General features: G+C 45.6%; 1 protein-coding gene across 2 annotated transcripts in view; it reads right to left on the bottom strand.

Annotated features, from left to right (window-relative positions):
• LOC119660264 (basement membrane-specific heparan sulfate proteoglycan core protein-like) overlaps positions 1-2,879 on the bottom strand; it is a 514,615-nt gene extending 511,736 nt beyond the window's left edge. For both annotated transcript variants that reach the window (XM_038068722.1, XM_038068723.1), the window contains exons 1-2: positions 2,393-2,879; positions 2,165-2,310 (exon numbers count right to left, since the gene is read on the bottom strand). The gene's annotated coding sequence lies outside the window, so the exon portion shown is untranslated. The remainder of the gene's footprint in view (positions 1-2,164; positions 2,311-2,392) is intronic.
• Positions 2,880-20,535: the final 17,656 nt, after the last annotated feature.

The following is a 20,535-nucleotide window of genomic DNA, read 5'->3' on the forward strand; positions in this document are numbered from 1 at the left end:
CCACATACGGATCTTTAACTTTTAAACAACTTTTTATCATCTGCCCCTACAGACCTTTAATTTGTTTTATTTAAAAATCAGGGAAAACTTCCTAATGATTTAGTAGCTTAAGTACTGAGCAAGAGAGTAAGTAGCTCTCGAAATACGTATTTACTAACTATTAAAATATATTGTAGTAGGAGAAAGCTACCTAGTTTTATTTTTATTTGATGCAGTTACTGCAGATCTGCTACTTCCCCTCGAACAGAAATCTTGGGAATCTGAGACCTTTAAGATTTCAAAAAAGGGCACACATTTTGAGCGTGACAATTGGAGGGGCATCTGCATGCGCCCTGCTGTTGCTAAGATAATAGTTAAAATAATCCTGGAACATCTCGAAAGCTTGGTCGACAGAAAGCAGGCGAGTTTTCGGTCCAAATCCTCCTGAATTGACCACATCACTACCCTACGGATCATATTTGAACAGTGTGCGGAACTTATGTTTTCGCTGCACCTGCTCCTCATCCATTTCGAGAAAACTTCCGATAGCATGCTTAGGGAGTGTATCTGGAGTGCCCTACGCAGGAGGGGTATTCCGGAGCAATTAATTGCCATTATGAGAGCGGCATATAATGACCGAGGGAAAACTCGCAGGATTTTCAGGTCCAAAGCGGAGTCCACCAGGGTTGAATCCTGTAGCCGATATTATTTCTTCTTGCTACTGGTTACGTTCTTCATGCTGCCCTGTCCAGAGGACGTGGAGGAATTCAATGGACCATGACATCTTACCTCAAACACATCGACTAGGCTGATAAAATCTCTGTCCATTCATCGGACATTAACCAAATGGCTCTGGTTTTGGAAAGAGAGGCAAGTAGAATTGGAGTATCTGTATTTATGGGCAAGGCATACAAGGCGTCTATGAGTTTATATATCTAGGAAGCGTGGTTTCTGGCGACAGTAGCACTGAACTAGATGTTGCCCAACGCATTATTTGCGCGACACCCGCTTTCGCTGCCTTGTCCCTGTTCCTGATCTGGAAATGGCGCAGAGCAGTAGAGGAGGAGTGCAAGCGTCTAGATAAGTCGTGGATGAAGCTGAAGCGCATTTCAGTACATGCGAGCGATGGCGCGTATGGATGGTTGACGCGCTATACCCCGTCAAGGGGTGAAGGGCAACCATATATATATTTTAGTGTACATGAACCCATGTTTGTGGGCAATGTTCGAGATGAAAGGCAAAAACACTACGGTCAAATGAGACATCCCGCCAGCTACCGCGGAAGCCCGGAATATAAAGAAATGTGGAATAACAGGTGCAACACTGAAGAAGGGAACAAGTGGTTCCCGAAATAGCACGTACCTACTTATTTCAATCTTCAGTGTTACACCTTCTGCTCCACATGCGTTTATGTTGAAAATCCAGTTAAAATCCAAGTACTTCATTTTCAGAAATGATCTGATTCAAGGCACACTTCCTGGATATTGTTCCAGCCACCTGAATCGGAAAGCCATTTTTAAGCAGATCCCCAACCATTCACACCAACTTAATTTGAGATGTCTTGCCGGATTCGCCAACAAGACATGCAAGACAATCCATGACTACTTCCTGCTGTCTGATGTCAAGTAAAATCATGTAGGACGATGTCAGGTATGCCCGACCACTTCACAGTTGAACTTAAACTGTACGCACCTTATCAGCTGGAAAAGCAAGTAAGGGGCACAATAAAATCTTTCGATCACATCAGCTGGGAAAAATTTAAATCGGAATTGTGAGTGCCACCAGCTTATCGGACAAACATTTGGAAGTAACAATTCCTACTGTTTCCCACTCTCTCTTACCGTTGCTGATTTGAAGCCTCCCAAGACAGGAGGATGGGAGTACTAGCCCGAAGTAATATGCCAAACGGTTTCAGGCTAGTTCTCTAATGATAAAAAAAACTAAATCAACGTGGACCAAGGCGCAGTCTCTATAAGGTGGAGAACACAAAAAAATGGTATTAACCAGTGAACCCGCACTACAGTAAAACCCATACGTCCCAAAGCCATATGCAGCGAAGATTCAATCACAATTGAACTTGAATGTCCCAACTAATTTTAAACTCGAAGTCGTACTCATCCCTGTGGCAGCAATCATCGCTAATACTTACTACTAATCCAGAATTATGCATGAAAAGCGTACTCACCGGTGAACCAAACTCAATGAGTCGACAAATTCTCCATGATTCGAACAAGCATGTCGTCACACAACATCACAGCACCCGACGAATGTTGAAGTCACACGTAGGGAACAAAGGGACACCACCACAAAACAGCCAAAATTGAAGAGGAACTGCGAAAAGACAAAGAAATTATTAAAAAATTAGAAAAGGCACGATTAGGTTACACTGGAATTAAATATAGTCGATATTCACCTCGAACTAAGCGCGAACTAACTTGTGCCTACAAAAGCACGATCGATCCTGTCCTTTCGAATAACGGGACCCACTCCTATTACATAACGGACTCTTCCATTTCCTGCGACCCTGAACTACAATCCTTGATATTATCCTGCGAAAGCTTCCTTTCGCCGTATTATTAAGCAAATGGTGATAGCCGCAAGATTCATCGAAGGCCTCTCTTCATTGATCCAGGAAATGACTCCATTTTCCAAAAGATGTCCGAGTACTTGAAGACCCTAATGAATGCCGGAACCTCTCGGGAAAATTTGTCCAGAGTTGACCGGTCCTTTGGCTGGAAAATATGGTAAACTGAGGAAAAAGTCGATAACGCGCAAGATTAGATAATTTTGATTTTTATTCGGCACGTGGATATTCAACTAAGTAACAAAACCGAAAGTACCGATACCGCGATTTAAACACGTTCTAATGCTACCCCGAAATAACCATCTGGTTCGAAAGAGATCACGGCGATCACTGAAGTGATCTACCAGCTTTCCGCGCAGCCACGCAACACTCTACTACCGGTTTTAGTGATGCCGGTAAGCTCAGCGCGCCTGCCTCAACACGTCTTCTTGCTTAGTTATGAAGATTGCTGAGAATACTGCAAAGGGCTCAGATCACGAATATGCCTGCACCAAGGGCGACTATGATAGTTTGATGACGCTGGGGTTCAACTTCTTTGCGCCTACCCTACTCGCCAACGTACTAACGGAGCTATGTTAAGGGTCAGCTCCTCAATCATGTGGACAGGATATTCTGGCTAAAAACCAAGAAGCGGAAGCAAGAGACAATCGTAAAGATCTCCCTGAATACAAACGGAATAAATATCAATCCAATTATGCGGCCATTTAATTTCAATTGCTCCAAAGGGAGACTCCTGCAGATGATTCATTTTAACACTTATCACCCATTCAACGCTCAGATTTGTACACGAACATCCCGGCCAAGCTCATAACCATAACATAATTTCATTTCATATGATGCATGATGGATCTATTTTGGCACGACTAGCAGATTATAATGTATATGAATTTAATACGTTAGACTCCCTTTCAACATGGTACTGAACTCGTTTGACTTCATTAACAATATGTGTGCGTACTCATCCAGAAAATCGTCAAAAAGATACCCAACTTTCGGTTATATCTCATCTCCTTTATATAGTACATTGTCTTAGCAGTACGTAGGGCTGAAGCAGCAGACTGCATGATAGAATGATGCAGAATGCAGCCTTCTGGGAGTCAACCTATCTCCCTCGTGGTTGACGTGAAGCTCTCCAGAAGTCAAGCCTCTCGTCTACCAATACCATTAGTGGATGGTGATCTATCATACATAGGCCAAGGAGTAAAAAAACCTCCCCCATGGGTTGGGGGATACCGGGTCGCCTCAATGAGTAAACCTGACCATACCGTGCTAGGGATGGCGGACCTCTTAACCCCGTCAGAGGGCACCACATCACACGTCAGGAAGGAGGCAGGTCTCAGTGGCGCAGGTGTCCAAACCAGATGAAACCTTTAAAAAGGCTCAGAATAGATCTAAGCCTTCAGCATCAGAGCCAGGAAAGCGAGGATCAGCGGAAGTCAGCGGAAGAAAGAGAAATGCTCCCAATAAACCAACACCCGAGCCCAAGAAAGGGGAAGTCTCGTGGCGGTGAGGGGTTAACTATGCTAATGAAATAAAGAGGATTCGACTGGTCATACTGCCGAAAGTATTCCCGGAGCAAATACTCGCTCGTGAGCAGCAGGAAATAATTAAGGACTTCATCGTCATGAAAATTTGTGAGGGATGCAATAAGGAGCATGGGTTCACCGGAATACGCCTTCGATCAAGCCTTATACTGGTAGACCGCGCTACGAAGGACACGGAGGAATACCTTAAGACTATAGTATCTTAATTGTCAAGATGAAAAGAAACTGAACTGCCGACATGTTCTAGGGATGATATACCAGGGGCACAGATCGTGACGGTCTACCTTCCCAAAGCCGGAACAATTGAAACGGGCAAGCTTCTACGCCTTCTCATCATTCAAAACATGAATCTCCACGTGCGGTTATGGAGAGTTTTTAGAAACAAGGAAGAGGACAACGGCAAACTACTCACGATCGGAGTAGATGATCGATCTCTGGAGGCAATTAAACATCGCAACTGCCTCATCAATTGCAGATTTGGTAACATACCTGTACACGTACAAACGGACAAACTAAGTAAGGATACTTCGGAGGACACATCCGGTGATAAGCCGGAATTAGTTGTTAGACTGACCAAGTTCTGCGAGAGAAAGTAACCTTGCCAGGATGAGAAACCGAGGACTGACAGAGGTCTAAAAAAGCACTGACGCGTATAGCAAAGCGAACAGAGAAGCAAAACGAAAGAGTTTCAGGGAATTCTGTTAAGGAATAAAACAAGTTATAGAAGCATCCAGACTGTAGAAAGCTAAAGCCATATCTTCTGCCTGTCTGACACCCCAACAACGGACAGAAGGAGAATAAGGTGTATAGGAAATGAGCGAAAGAGGTATGATTGGGAGCTAGAGTAAAATGGGTAGTGGGAACCTCTGAACAGCTGAAATCAATCGAAGCAGATGGCATTTTCCCAGCACTATGCCAGAGAAGCCTAAAAAGAGTGGCAAAGAGCAGTAATGCCAGGGCTCTTGAATGGGGCATGCCTCAGTCAGACTCCAGAGGGAAACGGATTGTGGAAATGGTGGCGAGAACCGGGTTCGTAGTTTTAAACACTGGATCCATACCAACTTTTCGGCGGCCTGGTTATCCAGGAAGCATTCCTGAAATCACTTTTGCGTCGGAATCTCTGGCACCATCGGTGGACGGGTGGCAAGTCGTAGAAGACTTCTCGCCTAGTGATCATCAGTACATTGCACTCGAAGTGGTTGACGCTACTGGCCGGCGAGCACCACCACGACGCTCCCCCTGCGTGTGGAATGTCGCGAGGGTGAACATCAGGAAGTTCGTCGAAGCTCTTGGAGCAGGTAGGGCTGGGCGGCACTCCGAGGAGTGGTAGTGTTGCAGCTGACTCCGTCGTAAATTCAGTGATGAACCTGATAACGACGGCGTGTGAGGCTTCCATGCCCCGGAAAGGCCCCAGGCGCGATAACCCTTTCTATGTAGTGGTGGCTGGCAGGAATTGCCGACCTACGGAAGGAGCGTCATAAGCTCCGCCGTTTGGCACAAAGATTGCACGCCAACGAGGAGGCATGTGTCATAAAGGCACAATATAGATCAGCAAAAAGGAGACCCCGCAGCGCTATAAATAAAAGCAAAGCTCGCGGCTGGCAGAATCTTGTTAACGAGGTGAATGAGGACCTGTGGGGACTTGGCTATAAGCTTGTCACCCGGAAAATCGGGGCTCTGCGGAAGCCCTGCATACTTAGCACCGACCCGATGGACTGCATTATGCGGGCATTGTTCCCCAGACACCCTGTACGGGTAGATGTAAATAGCGCGGAAAGCGTGTGCTCGAGAAGCTCATCAGGGGTAGACTCGGTGAAGCGATCCCTGCTGTCGGGGACTTATCCGCAAGGCAATTCGGGTTTAGAACAGGGAAATCTACAGTGGATGCTGTTATGGAGGTCGTAGATGTGGGTAATCGAGCCGAGGCACACATCCGCCGATCTCGACGGATAGCGCTCCTCATAACGCTTGATGTCAGAAATGCCTTCAATTCCGTAAAATGGACAGATATGCTAGGTACACTAGACAACTGCTTTCACGTGCCAAGCTATCTCTTGCCGATATTGAGGGATTATCTGAAAGACTGCTCCCTGCTCCATGAGACGCTAGGCCACAGGAGGTTGGAAATCACGTCGGGAATAGCATACGATAGTCTGCTAAGACTCGATATGTCCAAAGAGCCGCGCCTGGTCGGTTATGCAGATGACGTTGCGGCACTTGTTGCCGGACGCACTGTTAAACACGACGGGTAAACGGATGGATGACTCGTCACGGTTTCAACCTTGTGCTGGAAAAAACCGAAGTAGTCATCCCGACCAGAAGGAGAAGCCCGACCCTGCGTTCCATATCGATCGGCGAGTCGACTATAGAGTCAAAACCAGCGGTTAAATACCTTGGTTTAATGCTCAACTCGAAGATGAACTTCTTCGAGCAAATCAAAGCAGCAGCCGACAGGTTATGGGCTGATGCCCTTGACAAGGAGGTGCATTGTAAACGCCTCGCTCAAGTGCAAAGGCGGGGGAGCTTTGCGAGTGGCGTCTGTTTATCGCACCGTCTCCAAACCGGCTATGATGGTGATCGCGGGAGTTATTCTCGTTGCCCTTCTTGCCAAGGAGCGCAAAGCTATCTACCGCCGTAAGGGCCAAGACTTAAAAGAGGTGGTTGCCCATGAAGAACGTCAACGCACCCTTACCGAGTGGCAACTTTCTTGGCAAAATGAGCCAAGAGGCAAGTGGACTGCCCGGTTCATCGACAAACCAGATCCGTGGTTGAACAGAACGCACGGTAAAATTGATTACTTCCTTACCCAACTTCTAAGTGGGCATGCAGGTTTCAGTCTTACCTGCACAGGATTGGGAAGGCGAAATCTCCTGATTGTGTGCTCTGCAATCGAGTGGTGGACGACGCTGGATACACCTTTTTCTCTTGCGAGAGATGGTACGGCCTTCGCCAGCAGCTTTATGCAAACACGGGGGAGGTCTCTCTAGACAACATTTTCAGAGAGATGCTGAAGAGTGCTGGCACCTGGAATCTTATTGCGCAGTCTGTTAGAGCTCTTCTTATTGCGAAGAAGATTGAACCCGACAGCGGAGGGATCGGACGGTAAGGGGTTCCTTTAACTAACAACAACTCCCTTCCTCCCTTCTCCTCTCGTTGGTGAAAGGAATTCCCTGACTTGAAGGCTCCTAAAGCCGGGAGAGCGGGGGGGGGGGGGGCTAGCCCAAAGTAATATGTCAAACGGTTCCAGGCTAGTTCTCTGATGACAGGGAGGTGTTTAGTTGGTAGTCCGCCAGCGTGCTGTTGCGGGAGTCCAAGACTCTATGCGTAAACGCATTCACCTATCCTACTCCCAAAAAAAAGGGGCAGTATAGCCTTAGAATATGGGATACCATGGGCAAGGACACGGGCAGACTTCATTCCGAAAGCGACTAAAAAGGAAGCATCCTTTTCAGCCTAAAACTTTCAAACCAATCTGCCCGACATCGTTGGTACTTAAAACGGTAGAGAGAGTCATAGACAACTATATTAGCCCAGAAGATGTGGAGGTTTACGCAACAGAAACAGTGAGAGCGGTAAAGTCCTGGCTAGAAAAGGCTAGGCTGACCTTGGCGGACGCGAAAACGGAAGCGGTCTTAATAACGAAACGCAGAAAAAATAACACTGTAAAAGTGGAGGTCGGTGGACATACGGTCGTATCAAAGCCGGCTATCAAATACCTGGGGGTAATAATTGACACCAAATTGAGCTTTAGGAAGCACCTAGAGTATGCATGCCAAAAGGCAGCCAGTGCCATCACGGCACTTGCAAAAATGTTCCAAATATTGGTGGGCCGAAACATTGCCGGAGGTTGGTGCTAGCCGGATTGGTGCGCTCCATCCTGCTCTACTCGTCGCCTGTGTGGGCAGAGGCGCTTGCAAACTCTCAGAAACGGAAGCAGGTGAACTCGGTTTACCGGCGGATGGCTTTGAGGGTTTGCAGTGCTTTTAGAACCACATCAGATGAGGCAGTATTGGTGGTGGCAGGCATGATCCCGGTTGACATTCTGGCCAAAGAAATGAGTGTCCTGTACAATGCAAGACATATGGAGGGGCATGCACAGCGTAGAAATGCGGCAAGGTCAGAGTCGCTTGATCTCTGGCAACGCAGATGGGACGAGTCTGCGAAAGGTCGGTGGACGCACAGGCTCATTCCCAACATTAGGGTGTGGCTTGAGCGAAAACATGGGGATACCAACTACCACATTACCCAGTTCCTCACGGGACACGGTGGTTGCTACAGGCAGTATCTGCACCGCTTTGGGTTGGATGACTTTCCGAACTGCCCCAGATGCGATGGCATACCGGAGGATCCAGAGCATGTGATGTTTCACTGCCCACGATTTGCGATGGAGAGACGGAGCTTAAACTAGGTGCTGGGCAGGAGCGGGACCCCGGAGAGCTTGGTTACTGAGATGCTGGAGTCCGAGGAGAAGTGGCTTGCGGTTGGCTCCGCAATCATCCAAATGCAGGAGGAGTTGCTGAAGGAACAAAGAAGGAGGAAAGCTGCAAATAGGAGAAGGATGAGTGCCTAAGAGCAAACCTACCCCGCGAAGTAATACCTCAATGGTGGTCCCGCGGGGCTGGGGCTGGAGAGACCGGGGGTGGTTTTTAGTGGGTGTGAATCCCACACGCGCCCGCTGTTGTTCCGCCGTTCGGGCGGCGGAGCTGCGGCGGACGTGTCTTTCTAAGATTTTCCACATCCGTGTACGTACAAAAAAAAAAAAGACAACTATATTAGAGCTAGCGTTTAAATACCGAATCCTCTACATCCCTCTCAGCGTTCTTACCAGGCAGGATGATCAACCGAAATTTTGTATCAGCTGACGGACGTATTATGGGATGCCATAGAAACGGAGGAAATGATAATGTGTGCGTTTTTGGACATCGAAGAAGCGTTTGATAGCACATCGCACACATTGATACGAGGACCTCTAATCACCAAGGGAGTGGGGAACATTGTGGCTTTCTGGATGCGTGGAATGTTAGAGAGTAGGCAAACGGAAGTACCGACAAGTAAAACTTCTATTATCGTGAAAGCTACTCAAGGTTGTACAAAACATTATCACCATTAATGTAGACCATGGTAGATAATAAATTCCTAGGAGAGCTAGCAAGCAATACAATACACATCCAAGGTTACGCAAATGATATTGTTTTAATCTGTGGGGGAAAATATGATGAATTCAAACCGAACTACAAATCACTAGTAACTGATACAAAAGGACGGGGCTGCGTATCAAACCAGCCAAGGCCAATATAGTAGCATTCACTAGGAAGCGCAAGTTTGATCACCTGAGAGCCATTAAATTACACGAGATGGAAGTGGAACGCGTAGCACCGGTCAATTATTTGGGAATCACACTAGACCAGAAACTACTCCGGAAAACATATGTTAAAAACATATGTCGAAAAGCCACAAGGATCAGAGGGCTTTCAGATTCATAGCAAGGAACAACTCGGGATACACCCCGAAAAAGGTGCACTGGATGCACACTATGATAATAACGCCAATGATGAACTCAGCACAACAGGAGGAGTTACGCAAAGTTCAAAGACTGGCTTGCGTGTCATCAGTGGAGCAATGAGAACCTGCTCAATGGCATCCCAAGAGCATCTTCTGGGATTGACTCCTTTCCATATGTACGTACAAATGCAGGAAAGGAGGGCGATCTTCAGAATGTCCGTGGTATCAGTGAGACGGGGATGCGCCTTTCTAGGCAGCATTCCGCATTACTGATATTAAGGGATAACATGACAAAGAGGTTCCATTTCAATAAGAAGTTTGGAACATGTTGGAGCAACAGGGCAAACTGGGAGAGCAGCCGCCGAGGTCAATGATCCAAGGCACCCCTCAGTAGTAGGAAACTTCCCTACTTTGGTATCTAATGCTACAAGAGATCTTAGTGGAGTGGAAATGAGACCTACACCGGATCCTTTTCACAAAAGCTCAAAACCTAGGAGGTCACCACTGCGGGCAACAATGAAGAACTCGGAAAGGAACTAAGTTCGCATTAAGTTGTCCTATATTAAGGCTGTGGAGGAGAAAAACACCCAAGTGTCAGAAGAAATAGGCCTCTTCGCCGAAGAAAACTGATCCAGCGAAAGTTCCGGGTAGTTTTTAGCCTCAACTTTGACATAATGGGAAGAATCTACAGCTCTTAAAAGCGGCAAAAGGAAAAAAAAGAAAATTCTTCCGGAAATAATCGTTATTCCCTAGAAAGGAGAAATGTCTTACGTCGACATCCGTTGGAAAGTCAAACCCGATCCGGAATTGGCAGACCTGAGCGGCAGTGTGAACCATATCAAGCGTACGCAGAGCTGAAGCTAAACAAATCCAGCGAAAAGACAGCGAATAGTTTTTACCACTCCATGGAGAAGGTGCTAGGTAAGGAAGCTGAAGTAAAAGCTCGAAAGCAACAGATAGTAATCGAGTGCAAAGGGTTAGATAAGGTCTCATCACGAGAGGATATAGGATATCTGTGCTGCGCTAAGCGAACAATTCAACCTTAACGGAATAGGAGATGGTGCGATAAAGACAATAAAGGAGGTTTACGGAGGTAAACAGACCGCTATCATTAGCTTGCCGGTTGAATCAGATAGTAAACTGATTACTGCAGGCAAAGTAAAAATAGGTTCCGTCGTGTACCGACTGAGGGAGGAAGCATCTCTCAAAAGATGCTGCAGGTGCCTCGGTTTCAGTTAGCTTGCACCAGCATGTGCTAGTGAGCACGACAAGTCGAGAAAGTGAGGGCCCTCTTATCAAAGACTGCACTGGAGATCTACAATGCATGTTGTGCAAGAAGAAAAAGGAAAGGACGACCAGCACGTTGCAGATGGTGGCAGATGCCCGGTATGTAGGAGGGAGCTGAATAGTAGGGTTAGATGAGGTTGATACAAATCAACCTCAACCTTTGTGAGGCAGCTCAAGACTTGCTATTGCAAACCATTCGAGAGTTGAATGTGGACCTAGTGGTAATATGTGAAACTTACCGAAATTACGTTAGTGCTACGTGGATAACAGACCCATTGAGAAAGAAAGAATGGCATTCGTCGATCTGACTTACCTTAGTACCTCGTTGGCGAGACGAATGGACTGGTCACTACACCCACAGTGACTATCAGGACATCTTTTTCGACATCAGGAACGGGGAGGTGACAGTCGAGTGAGCAACAGAAATGGAAAAACCAGGATAGCTGGGTGGTCCATTGGAGCTTTCAGAAGGAGGTTTCAGATGGAGGAAAGAGGCTGGTCCGTGACTCTTGTTCAAAATAATCGCAATCCTTTTCCCGCAACAGGAAGAAAGTGGACCTCATCCATCAACAAGACGTCTTCTCAATCCCTGGGGTTGCCGAGGAGGAACCACGGGAGATCTGTTGGAGATCTTGAATTGGGGACAATAAAGCTCCGGGATTAGATGGGATTCCGCACAAAGTTCTGAACGTGGCTACTAAAATCAAGCCCGCACGATAAGTACATTTGAATCGTGAAGTGGAAAAGGCAGAGGTTGATTCTGCTACCAAAGCCCCAAAAAACTACTTGGAGCACCCTCTTGATATCGCTCTATCTGTCTTTTAGACTCTATGGGGAAGATATTGAAAGGGATGATATACAACAGGCTGCTTACGTTCGTGGAGCCAGCGGACGGAGCAGTATGGGTTTCGCAGAGGGCGGTCTACGGTCGATCCAATGGTCGTAGACCAGGCTCGGGAGGCGTTGGCCGCTGGTAAGTGCTGTGCGGTGGTGACGCTGGATGTCAGGAATGCCTTTAGCTCAGTCCGCTACGGTTGGATTAAGGGTACCATGGCTAAACTGGGTGTCCCTAGTTACTTAGCTCGGATAATCGTGAATTACGTCTCAGAGAGACCTCTTTGGTAGGCGACAAAAGGCCGGCCTAAGAAATATGTTGTAACTGCAGGTGTTCCCCAAGATTCCGTATTAAAGTGCCTGCTTTGGAGCATAATGTATGACGAAGTGCTCGGCCTCTGCGTGCCAAAGGAGGTAACGTTCATTGGTTTTGCAGACGACTTGGCGGTGGTAGTAGTTGCGAAGCAGAACAAGGACGTGGAACTGTATGAAAGTAAAACCATTCATGCCATCAAAGCCTGGCTTCAAAAGAAGCTGAACCTAGAGATTGATAAGACGGAGGCTGTCCTTATTACCCATCGCAGGAAAAACAATGCAGTCAAAATCCGGATAGTGAAATCCTTCCTGCTATACGCCACGCTTGTCTAGGCGTCCGCACTGGACAGCACAGTGAACCAGGGGAGGATAAGTTCGGCATAACTGCCAATCGCGCTGACTTAGTGCAGTGCATATAGGACAGTATTCGGAGAAGCAGTGTATGTCATCACGGGGATGATTCCCTTGGATCTTCTAGCGAATGATGCACATTGTCTTCACTGAAGAAGAAAGGAAGGAAGCGCCTGTGGCTTGCGGAAAGCCACTACGAAAGAGCTGTACAGGAGATGGCAGCAAAGGTGGGATAATTCCGAAAAAGGTCGCTGGACCCATACGCTGATTCCATGTATTGAGAGATGGATTGAGCCAAAAGATGGAGAACAGAATTACCATCTAACACATTTCCTTACGGGACACAGTGGATGCAAGAGGTACTTACGTCGCTTCGGATTGGATGAGTTCCCAGATTGTCTCGTATGCGCTGTTACACCAGAGAGCCAGAGCATATTATGTTTCACTGTCTGAAATTCGCGATTGAAAGGGGGAAGTTAAACGATACATTTCGTAGAGGAGATGCTGAGGTCCGCAACAAATTGGAGTGAAACTCAACTCAACTGAAACGAGCCCAGAAAGCGCAACGGGCGCGTGATTTAGTTGTGCTTATGTAAGAGCCATCTTCGCGAAGTAACAATTGACAGTGGTCCCGCGGGGATATGCGCGTGTGGGGTGGTTTTAATGGGTGAGATTTCCACACACTGCTGCGACCTGGCGCAGCAGCGTCTTTTTAAGATTTTTACACCCACCCATAAAGAAGTGCCTTTTGGATATTGTCAGGATTGTCATTATTATGAGTATAGGGCATTGCTAAAAAGGATACTATTTTACATTACATTTGCAACCTTCATTTTGCGGTATTTCTAACAAAGTTGACGTATTCTAACCCAGTCCTATTTCTAGCTCAAGTAATTTGGGTTACCAGACATAGATTGAAAGCAGGCGTAGCCTCCTAGAAATGTGTAAATACAAAATAAGCATGGAGAAATACGAAAAACGAATTTAGAGACTTCCTCCCGCTCGAAAGTCAGTCAAAGAGAGATTTCACCGCTTGACACATATTTAATAAACATTCTCCGAGGCGGTGGCAACATATTTTTTGCCAAGAACGAAATCATGCCTTCTTGGAATTCCATTTTCATTACGCAAAACTGTCAGATACGAATAGCGAAGATAATAAGTTTCCGGTTGATGGCGGGGTATATATGCGTACGTTGTCATAGATGTCTTAGGGCTCTAGACCTGCTTCAGACTTTTCCCTTAAGAAAACATACGTGTTTATGTTTGTGCACATAAGTACGTATGTAGTCTATATGGCGCACCTCCTTCAGCTATTTATATTAATTTCCCAAGACAAACGGAACTTTACTCTGTGGCAAAAGCTTTGCGTCTAACCCAATTTAGAGGAAAATGGTGGCACCAGACTAATGTTTTCACGCTTTGAGAAAATTAAGGATTAAGTCGAGGTGCATGTGTGACAAAAGCGAAGACAGATGGTCCCCTTATATTATAACTTCTGAAATGGAACCTCAAAAAGTTACTTCCCTAGTATTTTTTTTAATTTCAGTAACATTTTCCTACATCGTCATCCCCAAAGGGAAAAGTATAATAGAACAAATAGTTGCAAAATTTGAAATGATAGTACGGAAGGAAAAATGAGTTTTCCGCTGCCACAAACCACGATAACCCCATACCACTTTAACTTCTATGAATACACACCTTCAAAAAGGACCTTCCAGTGTCATCAATTGCCTTCATATGCCTGAAAGGGCGTAATAAATTTCCTTGATAAAATATGTCCTTGCAGTGGTATATGTTTTTGCTGGAATTAAGTGAACAGGACGACTTAACGTGAAAGGCACTTTATTTGGGGGACTTTACATTAATGTTTAAAGTTGCCAAACAAAAAACCCTCCATTTCTTGTTCTACCTAAGTTAGAGCACATGTAGACTCCTAGTTATAAGGATTTGCTGACAATGGTGGGAAATTAGACTTAAGCTTTCTCCAGTGAAAGTATGCGTATTGGATGCTGCTATTAATTAATGTGTCACCGAAATGAAACAAGTTAGTAACAGCTCCGTAGAATTCAATTTGTGGCGATATTTATACATGAGATATTTTGAAGTTTGAATATATCGCAATCCTTTTTTCAGGACTTTCTGCAATCATTCGAGATGTACGGCTAGAAGGGGAATTACACTCTGCCGAGAAAGGAAGTCACATATAATGAAATGCTTCATGAGTCTCAATTCGACGTTCAGCAACTGAGTTGATGAAAAATCATACTATGTGTCAGCCAGCACTAAAGTGCTCACCTAAGATTATTAACGGTCGATATGATTCGGTTTTTTAACCTCCTGAGGAATTTGGAAAGCAAGAAAGCGTCTTAGCAATTTGATTCGTATCTAAGACTCCCCAGAAAGCTCAGTTGCTCCAATTTCAGTTAGAATTGCAGGTCCATTCTTTGATTAAGCGAGATAAGATGGGAGGACACAGGGGAGCACCAGCATTGTTGTACTCAGGCAAGTCTGGCGGAAAAGCGTTGTCGGACTAACAAGTATCGTATCGACTAGCCCCACCTTCATGTTTTGGCAACCGGTATAGAACAGAATATTAACTGCAAGATTCCGCTCCAAAATGAGGAATATCGTAATAGTACAGTGTTAAGCACCTACGGAGACTTCTGACTACTCTTATATGAGCAATTCAATGGCGCCCAGAGGAGAATCCCTAAAGGTGACTTTGCTATCGTGTTGGATGATTTGAACATTTTGCAGCTGGGAAAACACAATCTTGGTGACCGTAATGCCAATAGAGAAAGGTTTGTGGCTCTCGGCAGCTTCGGCCACCTCGTCAGTGATGGCTCTTTATTCGGGCTTGCCGTTTGGCTTTCCAACCGGGCAGCAAACGTCCTGAGAATATGAGCGAAATTTAGGTCGCCATTAGAAGTACTCTTTTCTATGGCCCAAGTCACTTTATTGCAAGAACATCTGCTGAATAGATCTATGTTGCTGGAGGAATTTGTCTGAATCTTGTCCTAACAAATGAGCTGTTCGGGAAAAATAAAATCATGACAGTCAACACATTCATCATTTCCGTCCTTCTATATACGATCGGTGTAATACACTGGAGTAATACCGATTTAGAAGTTGTCAAAAGACGGGTAAGCGTAGTCCTTGCAAAAATGGAGGATCTTTGTCCCACTCCATCAGAGAAAAAACTTTTCACGATAATTAAGTCGTTCCATCTGTGGCAGGATCTGCCACGTCTTCCAATAATCCCATGTCAAATGTAAATTCAATCCAATAGAAGATCGACATGTGAAAAGAGAAACCTATTCACGGAAGTCATATCAAAAATGTCCTCTTGCAAGCCTCCTACAAATGGTTAATCAACGATGTACTATTTTATGAGACCGAAGCATTTCCCAATTTAATTCAGGATGCTCCGCTTCCAACAACAAATTATAAACGGTGTGCCTTTCGTGACTCCTCAAGAAACGACCATCTGGCATGCAGGGTTATGAGCGATTACGCTCTGCTCTGCTCTGCGTTAAGTCTGCATTTCCATTAAAACTTTGGGTTGAAATTTTACTTTACGGCAAACTACAATCCTTTTTATAAGTAGACTCCTTAGAGAATCTTAGAAAATGATAGGGTCAAACCATTGTGGGGTCACAAAATTGTCACCGACCGCAGTCTTATTCATAATAGACCCAATCTTATTCTACTTTACAAGGAAGAAGGAACACTGTTGAAAAACCACGTAGTCACAGTCGAATTTTAGTGACGAGGTTAGACCCGCAAAATTTAGATAAAGCCCTGAAAATGCTGCTGAAAATAATAATAATAATAATCGTTGGCGCAACAATCCATATTGGATCAAGGCCTTGAAGTGTGTTAGAGCACTTCATTCAAGACCGTAACGGTACACCACAGTACACTGTGGGAGGCAATGTGGTCAGCATTGCGCTCGCCCGAGATTATTACCCTGATTTGACTCAGGTACTCATTCACAGCTGAGTCGACTGGTGTCCGACATCCAATCACGATAACAAATTCCTCTGCCCCCAGCGAGATTTGAACCGCGACCTTCCGCTACGACAGCCCAGCGCTCTAACCACTTGAGCCATCCGGAGCCATGGGACTCTACAAGAAGGCGCAAAAAGCTGGGATGGATCTTTGAATTCTGTTTTATAATCCGAAGAGTCCGGCCTGGTAACAGTCTACTTCAGATTCGCACTGATGAAGACACCGTTGATTGTGTACATACGAGAAACTGTGAGCGATAAAAGCTGATTGCTTGTTCTAAAAGCCACACCCGGCCGCCCCTCAGCTTCGTGGGAACACAGTACAGGAACTGCTTTGTGGGGCAGATTCGGCTTACGTTCCCTTTCCCCTTACGTCCTTCACCAGCTCATTTTGTATTTATACAATTGCGGAGAAACCTCAACCGCAACTACATATATTCTTAGGGATCACAATCCTTCCTAGCACTTAGTTGAAATTACCTCTTTCCATTACGAATCCTAGGCAGTGGAACTTCACACCTTCTAGATCCTCGCTATCCCACCGTATACAGGGCAATTTAGTGAATCATACAACCTAAACTGGCGCTGATACTTTCTTTGGCAACCAACGAGTTCCATGAGAAAGTGAAAATGTGGTAGTTGGTCTCCCGGTTTTCACATTTCCCCATTTGCGCTGCCAGTGACTCTGACTCTGACCTTCCTACGTTATGAATACTTTTCTACACATCTGCATGATATTTTCTTCATTTTTCCCGCTAAAATGTCGACTGGAATCATGTCCGCCATCACCAGTACTGCCCCATCTCACATGCGCTGTAAACCCTCAGAGCCATCAGACGATAAACCGAATTCATCTGCTTCCTTTCTGAAAGTTTGCAAACGCCTCCGCCCACACAGGTGGTCATCAGCAACCTTTCACAGTTTTTCGGGCAGCAAACATTTTGTTACATTTTTCCAAGTATGGCGGTAGCACTGGCTGCCTTTTGACACATACGTATGTTCTAGGTGTTCCCTAAAGCTCAGGTTACCATCCCCAGGCATTTGACAATCTGTTTAGAGACGTCCGTATCTCGACTAACTTCCATCTTCACAGTGTTCTTCTTTCTAAGGTTCGTTATTAACCCTCTTCTCAAACCAGGACTCACTGGGTTCATCGCGTAAAGCTCCATATTCTCTGGGGTTTTTTTGTAACAACCGCACTATTACGATGAACTTTTTGGGCCCCTTATCATTCCCTTACCCTAAAAGGTAATTCTGGATCAGACTCGTCAAATATCTGGGAACTAGTATATCAGCCAATGCGCTTTTAATTCGCCTCCAGTTTGCACAGTTGATTACATTTTTGACATCCAGTGGCAATACGGCACAGCCACCAGAGTTCGGTACTTTTACCAGGCTCACTACCGTGCTCATTTCACGCCCCGCATGGAGGACACTTCGAGACATATACTAACGCCCTGATGGCCGTTTTCGAAGATAGGTAACAGTCTATTATAGATGGCTTTCTCTATAATAATAATATTGGTTAGTGCGATAATCTAATTGAATCTGGACCTTAAAGTCTGTTATAGCACTTGATTCGAGAATGTAGCAGTAGTCTACACGAGGTACCCTGTAGGAAGCAATGTGGTCAGTATTGCTTTCCCCCCAAATTTCCCAATCGCCCCGCATTCTGCGAGAGTTCCTTTTGGAGCTCCATTCGTCTTTGATTTCTCTGCAGATGGCATATTGGTCGCCCTGAGAATATTCCTCACTAGTTTGCCAAGCAGCACTTCTGGCCAAAGTGGCACTCACGTAGGTCCGGTCCACTACAAACCCCAAGACCATTCCTTTCAAAATCTATGAGGTGCCGAGATTCACCAGTACCGCGTCTAACTTCGCAATTATTTCAAGCAGAACGCGTCATCCCACATTCATTGTCCGGCTGCCGAAATCAATAGATTACGCGTTAAAATCCCCTGCCATGATTTGCGGTTTATGTTGTCTCGCGTCCACAAATCAAGTGCTAAACAACTGCTAATACCCAGTGAATGTAACGCTAGGTGAAATTTAGCAACTGGATATGTAAATTTGACGGCGCGATATTTGAGAGGGTAGACCGTCAGCCTCCCAATCTCGCTTCTCTGGGTTCGAATCTCTGTGTAACCCTCCTACGTATTCACTTTCAATCTTTTCTTTTCGAAGGTGTCACCTTTCTCCAAGCTTCACTTCTTCCTTATGAGGTCCACTAACTTTCTTCGCAATCGCGCTTCGCCGGCAACATCAAGGGTGCCCTTCAGTTGCTCCACTTTATTGGGAGCTTATCGGTTTTTCCCCTTGGGGGTTTGCTGTTCTATTGGCTTGTTCAAGCATTCACTCTTCCCCGGTCTCCCCTCGTCAGTATTTTGTATTGGCATCATTTAATGGACGCTCACTGCGAGATAACCCAATTGTCACGTCTTCGCGTCGCTCCTTCTTGTAAACGCCACAGCTCGGAAATATCGATGTTGCTGAGCTCTGGCCATTGAAATTCGATTAACATCATTCTATACCGAGAACCATGAACAATAACGTGGTATCCTTCTTCATTTTGACAGAAATAAGGTCGTATGACGCCAGAATACCCATATAAACCGCGCTAAACTGCCTATCTTTGTGGGTGCATTGATACTTAACCGAACAATTTTGCTTGTTTACATAGTCGCTAGGTCAGAAGATGATTCTTTGACCAGACTCCGAATCCTGGCCTATATTCCCAGTGGACAAATAGCGCATTGGGCATTGTCTATGGTTGTCTAGCTCCAATATTTGTGCCAGCATAATTTTATAAACATGAAGACCCAAATTCAAGCGCAAAGTAAACCGACTTGACTCTCTGGCGGTGTCCAATCCGGCAGATCCGCGGCGAATCGATATTTCTCTGCTGCTTCGGCACTGGACTCTTTAGCGGCTGTGTTTTCTTCAATTCGCGTCCATTTCTGCGCAATTCCCGCCGTTTTTTTTTTGGGGGTAGGGTAGGGTCGATGAATGCATTTACGCACAGTGTTGGACTCCCGGCTCGGTACGTCGTCGGACTACCAACTAAACACCTCCTCATCTTCAGAGAGCTAGCCTGGAAAGTTTGTCGCATTACTTCGGGCTAGCCCCCGAACTCTCCTGCCTTGCGGAGCCTTCAAATCAGGGAATTCCTTTCACCAACGGGAGGGGAGAGGAGGAAGGGAACTGTCAGTTCAAGAAACCCCCTGCCAACCGGCTCCCCACCAGTTGAGCTCTATCTTCTTAGCAACGAAAAGGACTCGAACGTAATGGGCAACACGGCTCCACCTGTCAGCACTCCTCAACATCTCTTCGACAATCTTGTCTGGAGAAATATCACCTGTGTTTAAATAAAGCTGTTCACGAACCCCAGCTTCCACAAGAAAAAAAAGTGTGATGGAAGTCATCCACAACTCCATTGCAAAACACAGAATCCGCAGATCGCGCCTTTCCAATATTGTACAGATAAGACTGAAAATCTCCGTGCCCACACTTAAGGACATGGGTAATATTGCCAACCTACAATTCTGTTATGCACCGTCTCCGAAAGTGAACCACAACTAATTTTATCTGCATTGATTATCAAGTTTGAGCTTTATTGCTAAATAAGGTGATATGAGATACGCCGATATTCCCAGAAAGGTCTAATTCGATCTGGACCTGATGGGCTCTGAAAAAAGCGGGAAGTTCCCGAAAAGAGATTTGATGCAGAAGCTGAAGGAATTGGACGCATAATAAAACAAGTATTGAAACAAAGGAATCGAGAAGTTGCGAGCTGCCTGCTTTCGAGCAAGATGGATGTCCTAATAAAGAGGAAGAAGGCCAGGGTTCGGTAGGAAACGGGAAGTATACGTGAACCTTCGAAGTAGGCTTAAGCAGGTTATACACAATAGCAAGTTAAAATGCTTTCAAAGAAATTTATGCAGAGACAGACGAAAACCATGGGAAACAGTAGGCCAGGTTGTTATGAAAAAGTCGAGTGCTCTCGAAACAATGGGAAGGATTCTAGAATGGTCCATACACAATAGAGTTCCCACTTTCATCGAATGAAGGGACGGCCTATCGGAGCGATAATTTGATATTAGTGAAGCTCAGTCAACGGTCCACGCGT

Source organism: Hermetia illucens, chromosome 6 (assembly GCF_905115235.1).
Source record: "Hermetia illucens chromosome 6, iHerIll2.2.curated.20191125, whole genome shotgun sequence".
Taxonomy (NCBI): Eukaryota; Metazoa; Arthropoda; class Insecta; order Diptera; family Stratiomyidae; genus Hermetia; species Hermetia illucens.